The sequence below is a fragment of the Oncorhynchus masou genome, chromosome 1 (genome assembly GCF_036934945.1).
Source record: "Oncorhynchus masou masou isolate Uvic2021 chromosome 1, UVic_Omas_1.1, whole genome shotgun sequence".
Lineage (NCBI taxonomy): Eukaryota > Metazoa > Chordata > Actinopteri > Salmoniformes > Salmonidae > Oncorhynchus > Oncorhynchus masou.
In genome coordinates this window covers 64758310-64777725 of record NC_088212.1, presented here as the reverse complement: position 1 = coordinate 64777725, position 19416 = coordinate 64758310, and positions in this window count along the sequence as shown.

Here is a 19416-nt window from a genome sequence, read left to right as displayed (position 1 = left end):
GAAGTGACTTAATCTTGTGGATGGGGGGGGGTTAGGGGGACTAAAGTCAGATTGTCAGTAGTGAGATGCCCCTCCAGGGAGCACCCCCCGCCCTGGACATATCCATAAAATGTATGAAAAATTATTAGGCTATGACTAATTGCCCATTTAGTGTCGCGGAAAGTTGTTAAACAGACCATTGGCTTTTAATACCTAAAGTAAGGAATGGGATTAATTAAGCAGAAGTGTATTCTTCTAGCCTGCCAAGTACCTTTCTCTACACTCTCTAAAAACACTGTGCGATGGGACTCAGACCGGACCTTGGGGAAATAGCTGGAAATGGTCTGAGAATGGATTTCCACTCTCAATTCACCAGTCCAGTCAGAGTGAAGGGATGAATGAGGGCAATAAGTACATGAGCCACTGACACTAAAAAAGGTAGAGGAAGCAGAAAATGAAAGTGGAAGCAAAGGATGAAGGATATATTACTATCCAGTTCCTGTTCCCTGTAATCATAATCCATTCATTTTGATAGGAGACAAAAGAGAACATGATACACAGAACTGCTTCAAAGAGACAGGCCTGAAATGAACAGTGACTTCTTAGAATAGCTTTTTTTACAAGCATGTAAAAATGAACACTGGACAGCTAGGCTATTGTAGAGTATATGAGTATTTTGAGGAAACTATTATTTGGCATTAAACCCAGGTCAGAACATAATGCTTAGCATTTTTCTTGGTGGGTATTTCAATACTTCAGCATAACATTTTCTACAGGTTTCCTCATGGTTTTATTTCAAGTCATGTTCTCATAACGTTCAGAGAACGTGAAGAAACAATGTTCCTGTGGGAATTTTAGTACTTCAGCATAACATTTCTTCAGGTTTCCTCATGAAGAAGTGGGTATCTGATCATGAGGGAGTGGATATCTATTTAAAGTCATGTTCTCAGAACATTAAGAAAAATATCCTTAAAAACCACAAGAAAAAGTGTGTAACATTCAAAGAGTTATATTTTTTTAAATAACATTCTTAGAAATATAAATTACATTCTCAGTATCAACAAAACTCTCTATCCTCTATCTCGTTAAGTGTGATCTTAATGAGTGCTTGTTTTCTTTGAAATCGGGTCTATTTGAATGGACAAAAATGAATAGCTTTCTATGAGTTAAAAAAAATGACATGCTAGCACATTTCTTGTGACGCCGTGGACTAATTACATTATTAGGGACCAGAAAATCACAGGTTCGAATCTCACTTATGCTGTAAAAAGAAATATGCTTGCATGATTAATGACTAAGCAAAATAATTTCCATGTGTCCTATCTGTGCTTGGAGTGCAAAACAGTTATCGTGAGCTAGCAGTCTTATTGAAACATGTTCTCAGAAGGTTATTTAATTACGGTCACACTGGTATAAAGGATTTGGAGACAGGCGCAGGAATACACAATAAGTGTTTTTAATACCCCCAAAACAAAACGTATACAAAATCTCTGGGCTGTACACAGACAAAAGAGCGAGGGTAAAACTCATTGAATGACACGGGACGATACTCGTAAAACGCAATACATAAAACACTCAGCATAACAGCTGCACCAACGCATAGGTACTCACATGACCAACGGACATGGGAACAATAACTGACAAAGACAGAGGGAACATATACAGTATAACATACTAATCAGGGAAAATGGGAACCAGGTGTGTGTAAACAGACAAGACAGTCAGGGGTGATGATAATGAATACGTTCAGTGAAGCCTAGAAAGCCGGTGACGTAGACCTCCGGAACTAATGAACAGAACGAGCAGCCCCCCTCTCCCGGTGCAGTGGGATGAAACGGCCTTGAGGGCGACCACAGGGGCACGGTGCGGGTAAGTCTGGGCGCCGACAGTGAAAATCCCTGGTCAGCGAAGCCTCCAGGATCTCCACCGCAGGAACCCAGCACTGCTCCTCTGGGCAGTACCCCTCCCAGTCGATGAGGTACTGGAGACGCCCCCCCCCCCCCCTCCGACGCCTCAAATCCAGGACCTCCTGGACTTTGTACGCTGGACCTCACTCGATGTCCAGAGGAGGAGGCGGGACATCACTGGGTCCAGCCTCAGCGAGGGGACCAGGCACCACTGGTATGAGGAGAGACATGAAAGGTTGGGTTATCACGGTAATCAACAGGGAGTTAGTTGTAAATGGTACATTACTTCATTAACCCTCCTCAGCACTTCAAACAGCCCCACTGCTTCCAGCAGGGCAGGTGGAGGGGCAGGTGGAGGGTGGAGAGCCAGACCCGTCACCTGGGGAGAAAACTCCTCATAGCGGTTGCGGTCGGCCTGTTCCTTGTGCCAACGCAAGGCGCGCTGGAGACAAGTGTGCGCAGCATTCCAGATCTCCTCAGTGCACGGTCTAGCTCGGATGCCAAGGTGCCAGGGCCGGCTGATTCCCCAGCACACACGGGAATGTAGTGAGGTTGGTGGAGGAGTGGCGGAGGGAATTCTGTGCGTACTTTGCCCAAAGTAGAAAATCTGTCCACTGCCCCGGCCAATCCTGACAGTAACACCGCAGGAACCTGCCCACCTCTTGGTTGACCTTCTCCACCAGCCCATTTGCTTGAGGCCGATACCCAGAGGTGAGACTGACCATGACCCCCAGGCGTTCCATGAACACCTTCCATACCGTGAGGTGAACTGAGGGCCACAATCTTACACAATACCCTTCGGGATCCCATAGTGCCAGAAGACGTGCGTAATAACAGCCTCCGTGGTTTGCATGGCCGACGGAAGCCCAGGCAGAGGAAGGAGGCGACAAGCTTTGGAAAACCAGTCCACAATGACGAGAATGGTGGTGTTCCCCTGGGAGGGGGGAAGGTCAGTAACAAAGTCCACCGAGAGGTGAGACCAGGGTAGGGGCAGGGGAAGGAGCTTTCCATAAGGGAGGTGTCTGGGTGTCTTTGACTGAGCACAGATGGAGCGGGAAGAGATGTCCCCAACCAAGGTGGCCACCAGTACTTCTCTATTAGGCAGGCGAAGGTGCAGCCTATCCCAGGAGGACCAGATACAGGCACAAAGTGGGCCCAACAAAGGAAGTGGTCCCGCACCCCTGTGGGCACATAAGTGCGGTTCTCCGACCACTGTGCAGGTACGGTTTCCGTACACAGGGCCTGCCGTACGTCCCATACCACTGGCGCGATGATGTGGAATGGAGGGATGACGGGGGTCTCCTCTCCCTGCCTCTCCTCTGTGTCATAGAGGCGAGACAGCGCATCTGCCTTCACATTCTTCGAACCTGGCCTATAGGAAATCATGAATTGGAACTTGATGAAGAATACCGCCCACCTGGCCTTTCTCGGGTTTAGCCTCTTCTCTGCCCTGATGTACTCTAGGTTGCGGTGGTCTGTCCACAACAGGGAAGGGTGTTTGGAACCCTTCAGCCAGTGCCTCCACGCCTTCAGAGCCTTCTTGACCGCCAAGAGTTCCCGGTCCCCTAAAAAGCACAGGGCCGCAGCTTTGAGGGGGTTTTGGTATGCTGGGACAGCACTGCCCCGACTCCAACTTCGGAGGCATCCACCTCGACGATGAAGGGGAGTGAGGGGTTGGGATGTGCCAACACAGGAGCAGTGGTGAAAAGTGCCTTCAGCGTCTCGAACGCTGTCTCCGCCTCCTCCGTCCAACGGAGCCGCTGGGGACCTCCTCTCATCAGGGAGGTAAGAGGTGCGACCACCATGCTGAAGCCCCGGATGAACCTGTGGAAATAGTTGGCGAACCCCAGGAATCGCTGGACTCCTTTCACAGAGTTGGGGATGGGCCATGACCTGACTACGCTGACGCGTTGCTCCTCCATCTCCACTCCCTCTCCACTCCCAAAAAGGACACAAACCGCTGGAAAAACAAGCATTTCTCATGTTTAACATATAGATCATGCTCCAACAGTCTTCTCAGCACAGACCTGACTAATGAGACATGCTGGACGCGGTCAGCAGAATAGATCAAAATGTCATCTATATAGACCACTACTCCCCATCCCAGCATGTCCCAAAATACTTCATTGATGAAGGCCTGGAAGACTGAAGGAGCATTAGACAGGCCAAAGGGCATTACGAGATACTCGTAATGACCCATGGTCATGGAAAAAGCAGTCTTCCATTCATCGCCTGCACGAATGCACACCAGGTTGTAGGTGCTCCTCAAGTCCAGCTTCGTGAAGTACTGCGCCCGTGCATTTGTTCGATGATGGTTGGGATGAGGGGTAAAGGATAGCTGAACTTGATAGTGGTCTTGTTCAGTGTTCGATAATCAATGCAGGGACACAGTCTTTATTGGACCCCATCTTTATTCTTGACAAAAAAAAAAGCTTGAGGAGGCTGGTGACAGGAGACTCTCCTGTACTTAGGTCTCCATGGCCTCTGTCTCCACATAGTAGAGGAGATAGACATGTCCTCTCGGGGGGGCTGTGTCAGACAACAGGTCAATGTCACAGTCCCAGGGGTGATGGGGAGGCAGGCATGTAGCCTGGGTCTTTGAGAAAACCTGGTGCAGATCCTTATACTCCTCTGATAAATCCATTTGAGTAGCACAGTCCGGACTTTCCACCATAGTGGTGTTGACAGACACCGCGAGACACCTCCCCTGACACTGCTGCGACCAACCCAGCAGTCTCCTCTTGGACCAGGAAATAACCGGGTTATGCAAACTCAACCAGGGGCGACCTAAAACAATGAGATGCGTGGGGGTGTCTATAGTCAAGAAAGTGATCTGTTCTGAATGAGAAACAGGAACAGTAATGTGATGTATGAGCCCTCTCCCTACTGGACGATTATCCAGGGCTCGAACTGGAATGGGTGACTGTAGGGGAACTAAAGGTATGCGTAATGCAGTGGCCAGTGCGCTAAGAGATTCCCGGCAGCTCCAGAGTCAATCAGAGCTAATTGGAGTGAAGAGCTAGGGTACTCAGGGAATTTAACGGGAAAACACACTGGTTGATTTGACAGACAAGGAGACCTTGCCTCCTACCTGGGTTGGCGCAGGGGAATTCCCTGCCTTGTCACCTCCTCGCCTCCTATTGGATAGAGAGCAAGTCGGGGAGAAATGAGCCCTTTCTCTACAATAGAAGCAGAGGCCCAGATTCCTCCCTCTCCTATGCTCTGCCTCGGGCAAATGTCCCGAGCCCACCTCCATCGGCTTTGGCCACGGAGCAGGGATAGCCATGGGCTCCGAATTCCACGCATCTCTTCTTTGGGACTGCAGGAGGTTGTCCAACCAGATCACCATCGAATGTCAGATTATCATAACTCCAGCTGTACCTCCCGCAGTCCGCTGCGGAAAACAATGACCATTGCCAACTCGTTCCATCCGGTGGCGGCCGCAACGCCGAGGTGATCCTAGATCCCTGGCGTAGTTGGAGTAAAGGCTCCCCTTCCTCTTGGCCCTCCACAGGATGATCAAACACTGAGCGGAAGAGGAGGGTGAAGCGCACATAGGACTCGATTTCAGGTCCTGTCCGGTCAGTGCCAAGATGACGGTGGCAACCTTGTCTCTTCCGGAAACAGCACCGGCGTAGCGAGTGAGGTATAGGTCGTATTGTAGAAGGAACCCCTTGCATCTTGCTGGTGCGCCGTCAAAGCGCTCCTTGAGGGACAGAGGTATTCCATGGACCGGCTCCGATGGAATGGAGGTAGGTCAAATCAAATCAAATGTATTTATAATGCCCTTCTTATATCAGCGGATGTCACAAAGTGCTGTACAGAAACAGCAAGCAATGCAGGAGTAGAAGCACGGTGGCTAGGAAAAACTCCCTAGAAAGGCCAGAACCTAGGAAGAAACCTAGAGAGGAACCAGGCTTTGAGGGTTGGCCAGTCCTCTTCTGGCTGTGTCCCGGGTGGAGATTATAACAGAACATGGCCAAGATGTTCAAATGTTCATAGATGACCAGCAGATGACCAGCAGTGTCAAATAATAATAATCACAGTGGTTGTCGAGGGTGCAACAGGTCAGCACCTCAGGAGTAAATGTCAGTTGGCACTACTGCTCTCTCTCTATTGCTCTCTCTCTACTAGAAACAGCAGGTCTGGGACAGGTAGCACGTCCCGTGAACAGGTCAGAGTTCCATAGCTGCAGGCAGAACAGTTGAAACTGGAGCAGCAGCAAGGCCAGGTGGACTGGGGACAGCAAGGGGTCATCAGGCTAGTTATCCCTGAGGCATGGTCCTAGGGCTCAGGTCCTCCGAGAGAGAGAGAGAAAGAAAGAGAGAAAGAAAGAATGAAAGAATGAAAGAAAGAAAGACAGAAAGATAGAAAGAAAGAAAGAGAGAACAAGAGAAAGAAGGAGAGAAAAAGAGAGAAAGAGAAAGAAAGAGGTCGTGGCATGGGAGCTGGTACCGGGCTCTGTGCAGGAGACTGGGGGGACTGCACACTCCCCTACAAGCGCAGGATGGTTGCCAGCACACTGTCCATGGTGATACCGAGTCTGGAGAGACAGTCCTCGTGGTGCTGTACTGTACCTACACTGGTCGCCAGCTCGGCCTTTCCTGCTGTCTCCATTTTGCGGGTCGGTTATTCTGTCGCTCTGCTATAAGGGATTTGGAGACAGGCGCAGGAATACACCATAGGGGTTTTTAATACACCCAAAACAAACATATATACAAAAACACTGGCCTGTAACCTAACAAAAGAGGGAGGGTAAACCTTGTTGAACGACACGGGACGATATGTGTAATACACAATACATTGAACCAACAAATAGGTACTCACACGACTAACGGACATGGAAACAATAACCGACAAAGACAGAGGGAACAGAGGGCACATATTTAACATACTAATAAGGGGAAATGGGAACTAGGTTTGTGTAATCAGACAAGACAGCCCGGGGTGATGATAATGAATCCCGTTCAGTGAAGCCTAGAAAGCCTAGAAAGTGACGTAGACCTCCGGAACTGGTGAACAGAATGAGCAGCAGTACCGGCGGGATTCGTGACATTTACCTTCAAATAACTTAGAATTTTTGTTCTCAGAACGTTAATAATAACTTTGCGTTTTACCGGTCAGGAAACATATGGCTTCGTTCTGTCGTGTCTTTGGCATCATTTAATTGAAGACTTATTTTATTAAATCTCTGTAATTATTACTACGTGATTAAACTAATCATGTAAAGGCAATTAACTAGGAAGTCGAGGCACCAAGGAAAATCTTCATATTACAAAGTTATAATTTTCCTAATATAACTTTTCAGATATTTTAACATCTGATCAGTTAGTCTTCTAATTAATGAATTATTCTCTACCTCACGTTAGTCTCATTCCAAATGTCGTAAATGGTTGGTTATCTGCATGAACCCAGCCTTTACTATGAATCATCCATACACCAATTGTCTTAATGATTTATTTACTAACTAACTGAATAATCACAGAAATGCATAAACAAACAACACAGTAGATATTGTTACATGGAAATGATAGGGGAGGTTCCCTAGTGGGCAAAGCCGATATGACGGCTTGGCGGACAAAGGAAAGTGGGTGTGGACTGAGAAGGGCAGGAAAGACAAAAATGAGTCACTACACAGTTGATAATTATATTAATTGAAATGCTAATCCTTGGCACATGAATGCTCACTCATTCGGGAATAATTGCAATCAATATATATACGCCCAGTGTGTCGTCGTGATCTCTTTTGGAATTGTCAGTCCTTCTGTTGTAAAGTTCATCCGAGCGTCTCTCTGCTTCCCTGAAGTCTTTCGTGGTTAGATTGGATACTTCAGAGTACCATTCAGAAATGTACTTATAGATAGATGTTTCGGCGGTTGTTGGTCTTTGCATCTCTGGTTGAAATAATGTCTAGTTGCAGAATAGTAATTAGTATCTAAGATTGGCTCTTATTCTGTCTTGATCGATAGTCTCAGAGTTGAACTATTTCCAGCTGTGTAGCCAATGCTCCACAAGGAATTCAACAACCATTACAACCTTAGCTTATACTGAGGTTTTTGTGGTCTAAACTCAACCTGTGCCCCCTCAGCTGACCGAGGTATGCGTGGTCTGAAGAGGATTTCTTCAGGTGGGGTTTTTATTCATAACAATAGAAAAGGGCTGTTTCATGACGCCAGATCATCTCTGTGCTCATGGGGGCGGGCCAATGACTTAGTTAAACTTTAAAGGGAATACAATTCTCTCACATTTACATCATTACATTATTTCACAAATACTTTCATCTTTACTCGTTCATTTTATACAGTAATTAGACGCAAACCTCATACTGGAGGCACCTGTATAAACAGAGTTATGGTAATGTCGCTGTATTGTCTTTCATGAGGTCACAAACAAGAAACAAAACGGACCGGGTCGTAGCTGGCTTCTCCACCAACCTGTTTACACATTCTCCAAAACATGGACATTGTTCAGATCTCAAGTTCTGTGATGTAGAAGAAGTTCCTTTGTTTTACTGTGAAAGTCTCTCTCTATATACTGCCTGGCCAGGAGGAGAGAGTCTCCTCCAGGAATTTACAACCTGAGGTAACAGAACCTGGGTATAGGAGGGAGAGAGAGGGGGATGCCACGCTCTATACCCAGAAAGGGCCAAGTCATGACAGTTCCCAGAACCAATGCGAAACCAAAAACGTGCGTTCCCACAACTTCCAAGGAACCAAATGTCCTTGCTGGGGAGACAAAAAAGGACAGGGTCTGGACAGCACTTGTGCCAGTTGATTTAAATTGGGTATTTGTCATTACTCAAACTCAGAACTTCTTGCTAAAAGGCTAATTAAATTTTACTCTGCCTAAAGTTGCTGCCAGTCTTTCTTTCGTTTTGTGATTTGATTTTCGTCTATAGTCTTTATCCTTGCAGTGTTCTTGTGGTGTTGTTGTTGACCTTGCAGTTTCTTCAGCCTCACACTCCTCGCCTTTGGTCTTTTTTCATACTTTATTTGTATATGTGGTAAACTCTGCCTTAAATATTCCCTTTTCTTCCCGCAAACTGCCAGTGACAGTTTTGTGACACATTCACAGAGGAATAAAGCTTTAAATGGCACAGTAAACCATTACCAAAAGTGAATGTTCCACGTCGGTTTTTAAAACCACTATATACAGACTTATGTAGAATTTGATTGTAAGGATTGTAAGTCTTGTTTGAATGATCAATGCTTGATTGTTAAGTGTCTATTGCACGTAAAACAATTATTGATCGAATCACTCCGTGTTGCTTGGCATCTAGCGAGGTTGGCCTCTCACTGCTTCTCTCTGTGCAGCTGGTAAATCCTAGCTGGAGATATGGGAGATCAGTCAGCCTGGAGATTTACACCTGACATGCTCTTAAACCTCTGGCCTAACACTGAGGGTGGCAGAGGGCTTGATGCCAAACACCAGGCCTACCCAGACCCACAGAGCAATTTAACTGCTGTGTTTGATAGGTTTTATAGGTGCATCAGGCTCAGGCTGAGACTGATGCTGGGACGCCGCACTGAGCGAGGACACAAGCAAAAGAGAGCATTGATTGACCAATTCACTAGAACACACTTTTGAAAGGGTGCCAAAACGCCATAACTTACAGCTGCTCTCTGAATGCCTTTCCCTAAGGTGACATTCAGGCTAAAGCACTATAGTACAGTGCTGGGAGTGGAGACCATGTTGATCGTATTAAAACCAGGGGCATTTCATAGTGTATTTTATGATACGATTAGCATGTCACTACTACTCTGAACTAGACGGGTATATGACGGTATCAGTATTGTCTGGCTGCAGACTCAGGATAGGTCGATGCCTCTGAGTGTTCAAATGTCACTGGTGCTCAGTGGCTAATTATGAAAGAAACTTAGGATATATTATATCTTTATTTATTCGTTATGTTCTATTGAAGCAAGATGACTTAATGACATCCCACAGCTATTCATCTTTAGACATACAGGGTACCTCTGAGCGACTTTGTCAGCAAGCCACCCAGAGAGTGCGAGCCGGAACCTGACATTTGACTAATTGCTCTCATTTGAGAATAATCACTGCTCTGATGTATTGGTGATGCACAGCAGCGACAACACAACACACAGGATCCCCTGTCAGGCTGGTGACCTGCTTCACTCCCTGAATCCAGGAGAAATGGCTAAAACCACCAAATTACACCAAAAAAGAACTGTGCTAATTAGATAGGAAAAGAGCAGAAGAGCTTAATAGAATGGAAGGGGGCCCGGCTGGTGGCCCCCCAGGTTGGCAGTAATTATTGCAATCATTGGTTATTTCAGGGAGATTCTCATTGGAGCCCTGCATTGTCTCTATGTGTATCAATGAAGGGGCGATGCTAATCCATACAACAATCATTCATCTCCCTGTAACATCTGCTATTGCAGAATACTCAGCTATACCATCACCCTTCTTTCTCTCTCATTCTCTCCTCCTCTGTCCTAGCCCTGTTTGAGTGACTCTTACCTGTCCTTGGCCCCCTGTCGATCACTTTATGTTTGATGAAGACCTCAATGATGGGCCTCCAGAACTGGAATGGAGGACACATTAAAGTTAAAGGAGGCAATAAAATAAATGATGTACTATAGAGAGAGGTGTACAGGAAAACATTTCAAGTAAGAGATGGGGAAAGCCCTCTCCTTGAAGGTGAACATAAGGGCAACTTGGGGAATGCCTTGTACATAGCATCTGTCTTCATCATCACTTAACTGTTGTTTGCTGGTTTTACAAAACTGTCAACAACACTCTGGCCTCCTGGCCTTTACCTGTAAATGCCATGAAGATGCTGACAGTCTGCCAAAGCAGTTCCCAGGAAAGAACTGCTGCCTGTGTCTTCTTAGAATTCTACAGTGCTTTGTCAGAATTAGAGTTGCCTACCTGCACTTACTATAGCTGCTGCTGCACTTAGCTGTTCTGGGCATTTATATTCTGGAGTCATCTATAACCATGGGCCTATTGAAAATTAATTTAGTAGTGGTTTTCTGTTAGTGAAATTGACTGTGTATTTAGGTCATCCAGGTTCCACTCTTTCTCATTCAAGCCTAATACAGGAAGTTACTGGAACACATTACCAGACCACCATATAGTTGTTTGAGTGTCATCCATTTCTCCATCTCCTTCAGCATGTTATTTAAAGTCAAGGACGTTCCATGGGGACTGTGTCTGTTATTTGTTGCAGTTGTACTGTTGTTTTTTATGATGTCATCATGAAACTGTCGCCCGGCTGCTAAATATAACCTTATGCCTGATTTCTGAGCAATTTCATGCAATATATAACTTGTATGCATCTGTATGGCTGGATCATTTGAGCAGGTGCTGGGTTTTCATCAGTTGCAATCGTCTTTCTCCCACTACAGGAAATGGCTTCTGCAAATGACTCCCCACTTTTCTCTCTTACTTGCTTATCCTGAATCGTAAATGCACTGTATGTGATTCTTTTGGAAGGTACTATTAACTTCCAACAAGAAAGAAATTATACCGGTGCAGTAAATGTATTTATGACAATCAATTGATTACTTGCAGATGAACTATTCAGAAAGAAACAGAAGTCAGTACCTCGTAGAAATAAATTGCATATTGTGATTGCTTTGAGCCCATTTCATTGGGTATTATACAGTAGTTGGTTTTGGGGTAACACTTTACTTGACACCTAGCGTCATAACATGCTATGACACGTCCATAATCATGTCATAATGTGTCATAACAGCTGACATGACTGTCATAACCTGTCATAATATGGTCACAACGTTGTCCTGACATATGTATACCTGTTGTGACATATACTGCATTATTTTATGGCTGGTTATACAGTGACACCGACATAGTTCAGTTTCTGAGGTGTATATGTTCGGTCCTTTGTTTTGTGGCTCTACTGCTCTACTGATTCAGTCCATCTGATTGAGTTCTGTTGGATGGGTTTTAGGTTCTGGGATCAACATACTGTAGTGATGAGGCTGGGAGAAGCATGGTTGGGGAGCCTTGTTTTTTTGATCTCAGTCTCTCCACTCCCCAATGCCAACAATGTTTCTACCATTCCACCACTGAGCTGAAATGACACTTAGTGTGTCAGGACCCGGTTTTGAACCTGGGTCTCCGGAGTGAGAAACAGTCACTTAACCAACTGAGCCACGAATAGACAGCAGAACCCAGAAGATGAGGCAGACACAGCAGTACTTAAGACGGTGTATTTAATAAAGAAAAAATCCTAAAATACAAAAAATGGCAAATCCAAAAGGTGGTAGGAAAAACACAAAAAGACCTCAAAAGAAACTCACCAAAAATAAACAAAAACAAAAAACAGAATACCACAAGAACGTCACCCGGAATCGACAAGAGCACACAGAACACTAGGGCAGGGTGCTAACATACAAACACAGAGCACAGAACTGAGGGAAACAAAGGGTTTAAATACAATCAGGGGAAACGAGACACAGGTGCAAATAATAATGGGGATCAAGGGAAAAACATAGGGACAAAAAGCACAATGGGGGCATCTACTGACCAAAACCCGGAACAACCCTGGCCAAATCCTGACAGAATCCCCCTAGGAACGGCTCCTGACGTTCCTACCAGCTCTCAGGGTGGAGGACCCTGAACTGACGAATGAGGTCAGGGTCCAGGATGTCTTTGGCAGGAACCCAGGAGCGCTCCTCAGGACCGTAGCCTTCCCAGTCCACCAGATACTGCCAGGACCGCTGCACCCGGCGGGAATCCAGTATCCGGTGGACGGTATAAGCCGGCTGGCCTCCAATGACACGAGGCGGAGGGGGAGGTCTGTCTGCCGGGACAAGGGGAGAAAAAGGGTTTTAACAATGACACATGAAATGTGGGATTAATCTTAAGGGATCTGGGTAAGTGTAGGCGATAAGAAACTGGGTTAACTCTCCTGGCAACCTTGAAGGGACCGATGTATTTTTGGGACAGCTTGCGAGACTCCACCTGTAGAGGTAAGTCTCTTGTGGAAAGCCAGACTCTCTGGCCGGGCGCAGGGTAGGCCCGGGACGGCGACGTCTGTTGGCTTGTTGTTGATACCTCTGTGAGGAACGCATCAGATTAAGACGGGTCTTCCTCCACATAAGCCGACAGCGTCTGACGAACCTCAAGGCTGAAGGCACTCTGACTTCTGCCTCCTGATCCGGGAACAATGGAGGAGCATAGCCAAACTGACACTCGTGCGGGGACATACCAGTGGAGGAGGAGCGCAAGGTGTTGTGCGCGTATTCGGCCCAAACAATAAAGGATGACCATGTGGACGGGTTGTCACGAGTCATACATCGGAGGGTGGTTTCCAGCTCTTGATTCATCCTCTCTGTTTGGCCGTTGGACTCCGGATGGTACCCTGAAGATAGACTGGCAGAAGCCCCCATGAGTTGGCAGAAGGCCTTCCAAAACCTTGAGGCGAACTGGGGACCTCTGTCAGAAACCACATCTTGAGGAATGCCGAAGACTCGGAACACATGATTAATTACCAACTCAGCCGTTTCCTTGGCAGAAGGTAACTTAGTCAGAGGGACGAACCTGGCCGCCTTTGAAAACCTGTCGATTATGACTAGGATAGTAGTATTGCCATGGGATGGAGGAAGTCCAGTAATAAAGTCCAATGAGATATGGGACCAGGGTCTGTGGGGAACAGGTAAAAGTTTGTGAAGCCCAGGAAACGCTGAACATCCTTAACGGATTTGGGGGTGGGCCAATCCGCTACCACCCCTACCTTCCTAGGGTCCATTTGGACTCGACCGGGTTCCACTACAAATCCCAGGAATTGTACTCGGGATGAATGGAATTCACATTTTTCCGGCTTAACGTACAGATGGCTGTCCAGGAGGCGTTTGAGTACTTGTCTGACATGCTTAGTGTGTTCTTGAAGGGAGCTTGAAAAGATGAGGATGTCATCCAAGTAAACGAACACAAATATGTTAAGCATATCCCTAAGCACATCGTTTATGAGCGCTTGGAACACCGCTGGGGCGTTGGTCAGGCCGAAGGGCATCACCAAGTATTCATAGTGACCAGTAGGCGTGTTGAAAGCGGTCTTCCACTCGTCACCAGGTCTGATCCGCACAAGATGGTATGCGTTCCGCAGGTCAAGCTTAGTGAAAACAACTGCTTCCTGGAGCAGCTCGAAGGCTGTGGCCATAAGGGGTAGCGGGTAACGGTTACGGACGGTTATGTCATTGAGTCCCCGGTAGTCGATGCAAGGACGTAATCCACCGTCTTTCTTGGCCACAAAGAAAAACCCTGCACCCGCCGGGAGGTGGATGGACGCATGAGGCCTGCTTCCAGAGCGTCCTTGATGTAGGTATCCATAGCAGCTCGTTCGGGTGGAGATAGGGAAAAGATCCGACCCTGGGGGGCAAGTGCCCGGAAACAGGTCGATGGGGCAATCGTAAGGTCTATGGGGTGGTAGCATGGTGGCCCTCTGTTTGCTAAACACCAGTTTGAGGTCATGGTAACACTCGGGAACTCGGGTCAGGTCGATGGATTCTAAAGACTCGAGAGTAGAACTCGGGGAATTCTGGAGAATACAAGTAGCTTGGCACGTAGGACCCCACTGCTTGATAGTGCCCACAGACCAGTCGATGTGAGGGTTATGGCTGTGAAGCCAGGGGTATCCAAGGACGAGAGGGAACTCGGAACAGGAGATCAAATGAAAGTTCATCAATTCCTGGTGTTGTGAAACTGAAAGTCGCAAGGAGGTAGTGACATGAGTGACAAGTCCAGATCCCAAAGGGCTTCCATCCAATGTAGTAACCCTCATGGGGTCACTTAGAGGTTCAGAGGGAACACCATTCTCCTTCGCCCAGACACCATCTATGAAGTTACCTGCGGCTCCAGAGTCTACCAAGGCTTGAAGGTGAAGCTTGTGGTTGTCCCAGGAGAGGGTGACTGGAATGAGCAGACGGGAGTTGGACGGATGGGAGGAGGTTATGTTTCCCGTTACAGTTCCCCCGGTCTGTACGGGACAGAGCGTTTCCCTGGAGCCCGGGACACGTGGAACGGAAATGGCCCGGTTTGCCGCAATATAGACAGCGTCGCTCCCTCATCCGGCGGTCTCTCTCAGCCTGGGAGATGCGTCCAATCTGCATGGGTTCCGGTGGAGCCAGCGATGATAAAGGTGGGGACTCGGAGCTGGGACTGATAGGGGCTAGAGGTCTACGGTTGAGTTCTCTCTCTCAGACGCTGGTCAATGCGTGAGGCCAACTTGATCAGGGACTCGAGATTGTCCGGTGGTTCCCGAGTGGCCAGTTCATCTTGGATAGTGTCGGAAAGGCCTTTCAGAAAGCACACCGTGAGCACCTCGTTGTTCCAGCCACTCGCTGCTGCCACCGTGCGGAACTGGATGGCATAGTCCGTCACGCTGCGCCAACCTTGATGGAGAGTCAGGAGCTGTTTGGCTGAGTCAGAACCACTGCTTGGGCCTTGAAACACTCGTTTGAATTCCTCAGCAAAGGCAGAGTAGCTGGCACAGCAGGAACTATGGGCATCCCACACAGCAGTAGCCCAGGCCAGGGCTTTTTCCGACAGCAGGGTGATGATATATGCGATCTTAGACCGGTCGGTGGGAAACGACGAGGGTTGCAGCTCAAAGGAGAGAGAACATTGAGTGAGAAAGCCTTTACAAGCACTTGGATCACCTGAGAACCGTTGGGGAGGTGGAAGACGAGGTTCAGCCAGGGGGTTAACTGCCATGGGTACGTGAACCTGAGGTACTGGGACGGGAACTGTTGCCGGGGTAAGTCGATCAGATATTTGCTTAATGGAAGTCAGCATCTCCGACAGAAGATGAGAATGTCTAGCCATTAAGGCCTCTTGCTGAACCAGGGCGGCTTCGTGGCGTTGGACAGTCTCCTGGTGGTGGGACAGCGTGGCAAAAAGGTCCTGGGAACTGGCTGCCTCTGGGTTCATTTTTGGCTCTGTGTTTCTGTCAGGACCCGGTTTCGAACCTGGGTCTCCGGAGTGAGAAACAGTCACTTAACCAACTGAGCCACGAATAGACAGCAGAACCCAGAAGATGAGGCAGACACAGCAGTACTTAAGACGGTGTATTTAATAAAGAAAAAATCCTAAAATACAAAAAATGGCAAATCCAAAAGGTGGTAGGAAAAACACAAAAAGACCTCAAAAGAAACTCACCAAAAATAAACAAAAACAAAAAACAGAATACCACAAGAACGTCACCCGGAATCGACAAGAGCACACAGAACACTAGGGCAGGGTGCTAACATACAAACACAGAGCACAGAACTGAGGGAAACAAAGGGTTTAAATACAATCAGGGGAAACAAGACACAGGTGCAAATAATAATGGGGATCAAGGGAAAAACATAGGGACAAAAAGCACAATGGGGGCATCTACTGACCAAAACCCGGAACAACCCTGGCCAAATCCTGACATAGTGACCTTCTTCACTTTTTTTTCTATTTTGTTGTTTGTTCTGCTTAAGTCACAATTTAAAATTGTATCATTTTTATATGGACAGGGTTTAAATGATTGTGTGCCAATTTAGTAGAATTGTAATCTCTCCCCCATCGCCATCACCACTACCACCACAGCCCCGCCCTATGTCCTTCATCACCTGTGAAGGTCTAATCTTATCTGTGGCTGCTCCATGGCTGTTCATTAATAACTCTCAGAGCCCGTGGCCTTATCCAGCTCCCCCTCCCCATATAAGCTCTGAATGGGCTGGTTGGAGGGAGGCCTCCATGTATGGATCCAGTGTCCCATTGTGCCTGTCAGACACATGCCCACCTCCACGCCTGGTTGCTCCCCAATATGGGTTCTCTGTATGCCAACCCTGTGCCTGTGGTTATCAATCCAAAGACCCTTCCTTGGTTCCATTTAATGCGCTGCTGCAGACCTTATCCAATCACTATGTAGTATTTTCCAAGATACGAGCCTATGCCACTTTATATAGGAAAATGACCTGCCACATGGACAGCTGTTTGATAGTAAGAGGTCTTAAGTTGAAAGCTTTCCCTCTTTCCAAGGCTTTTCTTGCAAACTGTAGGCAATATCATACAATGATATATGACTTGGATATAGTTAAGGGGCTCTGAATTTGATGGCTGCTCGCTGACACATTGCAGTGTCTTTGTTCTTATTGGACCAACATTGCAGTCTCAATAATTGTCTTCTCACTGGTGAGGAGGGTGGATGTGAGTCGTGCGGTGACTGAGTGCCAAATTCAAAGATGTCACAAATTGGAATGGGTGGGCGGCAGAGGAGGATGGCGGATGGAGGGAGGACGGAACATAAATTGTTTGTTCTGGAAGTAGCAGGAAAGTTATGACACAGAGATTTAACAAATCGACCCTCAGTATCCCCAGCCGTTAGCCAATCTATAGTAATCAGTGTGACTGTATTGAGTTCTCCACTTCATAGACCCTTACCAATCCGCAAAGAAAACACAGATCTGACATCCATTTTCTTCAAAGGATCTTTAGAGAGAGAGAAAGTATGTGTGTGTGTGTGTGTGTGTGTGTGTGTGTGTGTGTGTGTGTGTGTGTGTGTGTGTGTGTGTGTGTGTGCGTGTGTTTTTGTGTAATATTACTAGGGTGGTTGGCAAGGTAGCCTAGCGGTTAGAGCATTGGGCCAGTAACGAAAAGGTCGCTAGTTTGAATCTCCGAGCTGACAAGGTGAAAACTCAGTCGATATGCCCTTCAGCAAGATACTTAACCCTAATTGCTCCAGAGTTACAGTTGATAATGGCTGGCTGTGTCCCCACATTTTGAGGCTGTCTCAGGGCGAGTTGGGATATGAAAAAAACACCTTTCCAATTCACACATGTACAATACACACTTCTACACGTGAAATCAAACAAATATAAGCACCCACTAAATTAGTATTTTTAAGATCTACAGTAATCACAGAAGTATCACAACCTATTCAGATTGTCGTAAAATGGTCACGTCAACTATTTGCATAGTGATACATGGAGTACATTTGTCTTACATCAGTGTAACAGTGCTAATTTGTGAGCTTGTGGTGATCATTGAAACAGAAACAGTGCCCTCTGGGCAGTGATTAGAGCATTGATCAGGGTGCGGCCTGGCTCTAAGATTGATTTACTGGTGACGTCAAATCAAATGCTATGACTCACACACACACACACACACACACGCACACACACATTGTATTGCTATAACTCCTCACATTCATTAAACACCACCACAAAACAACCTCACCTACTTGTCCAGTAAGCATTGGCATCCGTGTGCTTACATTTTTTAACCTTTGGATGCCTCTCCAGTTTGTCCTACAGAGGACCAGGGATGATGAAATGCCATATTACAAATAAATAATGAGCCTACTGGCAAGAGAAACATTCCTAATGTTTTGTCCAAATATCGAGCATTCATCGTCAATGATAATGTATTCCGCTCCAGTGCCAAACGGCTGTATACTTGCAGCCAGGGGTGATTTCATCATGGATATGATTATTAAAAGACTGGAAGTTCAAATTCCCTCCATATAAATGAAATGCCTTGGGGCTGTATATGCATCACAATAAGGACTTAGTTTGTTTTGGTCTGATTGATGCTTTTTCTGCATACCGTTCCAGCTTTGTTTGTTTATGCTAATGATTGTGATGACCTGTTGGTGTTCCGTCTAGCAGTGAAATGGCAGCCAATGCTGCGGGAGTCGTCCATTGATCTCTGTTCAATTCATCGTTCTCATAGACAGACACAGACTTCCTGGATTAACAGAGCGAGACGGAATGAGAATGTGAAAGCGTGCCACAAGACATGTGCGTCCCTGCTGCTTCGATAATTTATACATGATTCCATCCTCTCCATTTTGTCTCAGTATCACATTTGAAATGATCGTTTCACCGATTAAAGAGGCTAATTTCCTTTCTCACTCATCACCAAGATGTCTATGCCTGTTGCCATGTGAGTTTGAAATGTATCCTGACCTAAAGGAGAGGTTTTCCATTGAGAGAAATGGCTGTGTTTATACTGTATGCTGTGGTTATTACCTTCCTTTAGTGCAGTGCTTATCAGCTGATATTGGGTTTAGAGTAAAGACATTTTCTCAGTCAAAAGCCACAACCAAAATCTCTGTACGTGTGTGAGCTTGGACAAAATATCTATGTATTCTTGCTGGACTCAGACTAACTGATAAATATTTTTGCATTGCGTTATTCAATTGCTCATTTTTGACCTTACCTTGCAGTCACTCAAAGTTTTCTCAGCTGATTCACCAAATACAGGGAGGGCACTTGTATGCAATATAATGAATTAATAGAGAATTATTTAAATTGACTTTTTGTCAAAGAGTATTATAATGGGTAACCATTTTAAAATAGCATGATATTGCTTCCCTTTTCTTTGAATATTACTCTGCATTACTCAGTGTGTTAGGTGTTGAAAACTAAAATTCCACTTTCACTTCTTCACCAGCACACCACTGAGACTAGAGGCATGAACATATTTCTCATATCAGGGTGTCACGACTTCCGCCGAAGTCGGTCCCTCTCCTTGTTCGGGCGGTGTTCGGCGGTTGACGTCA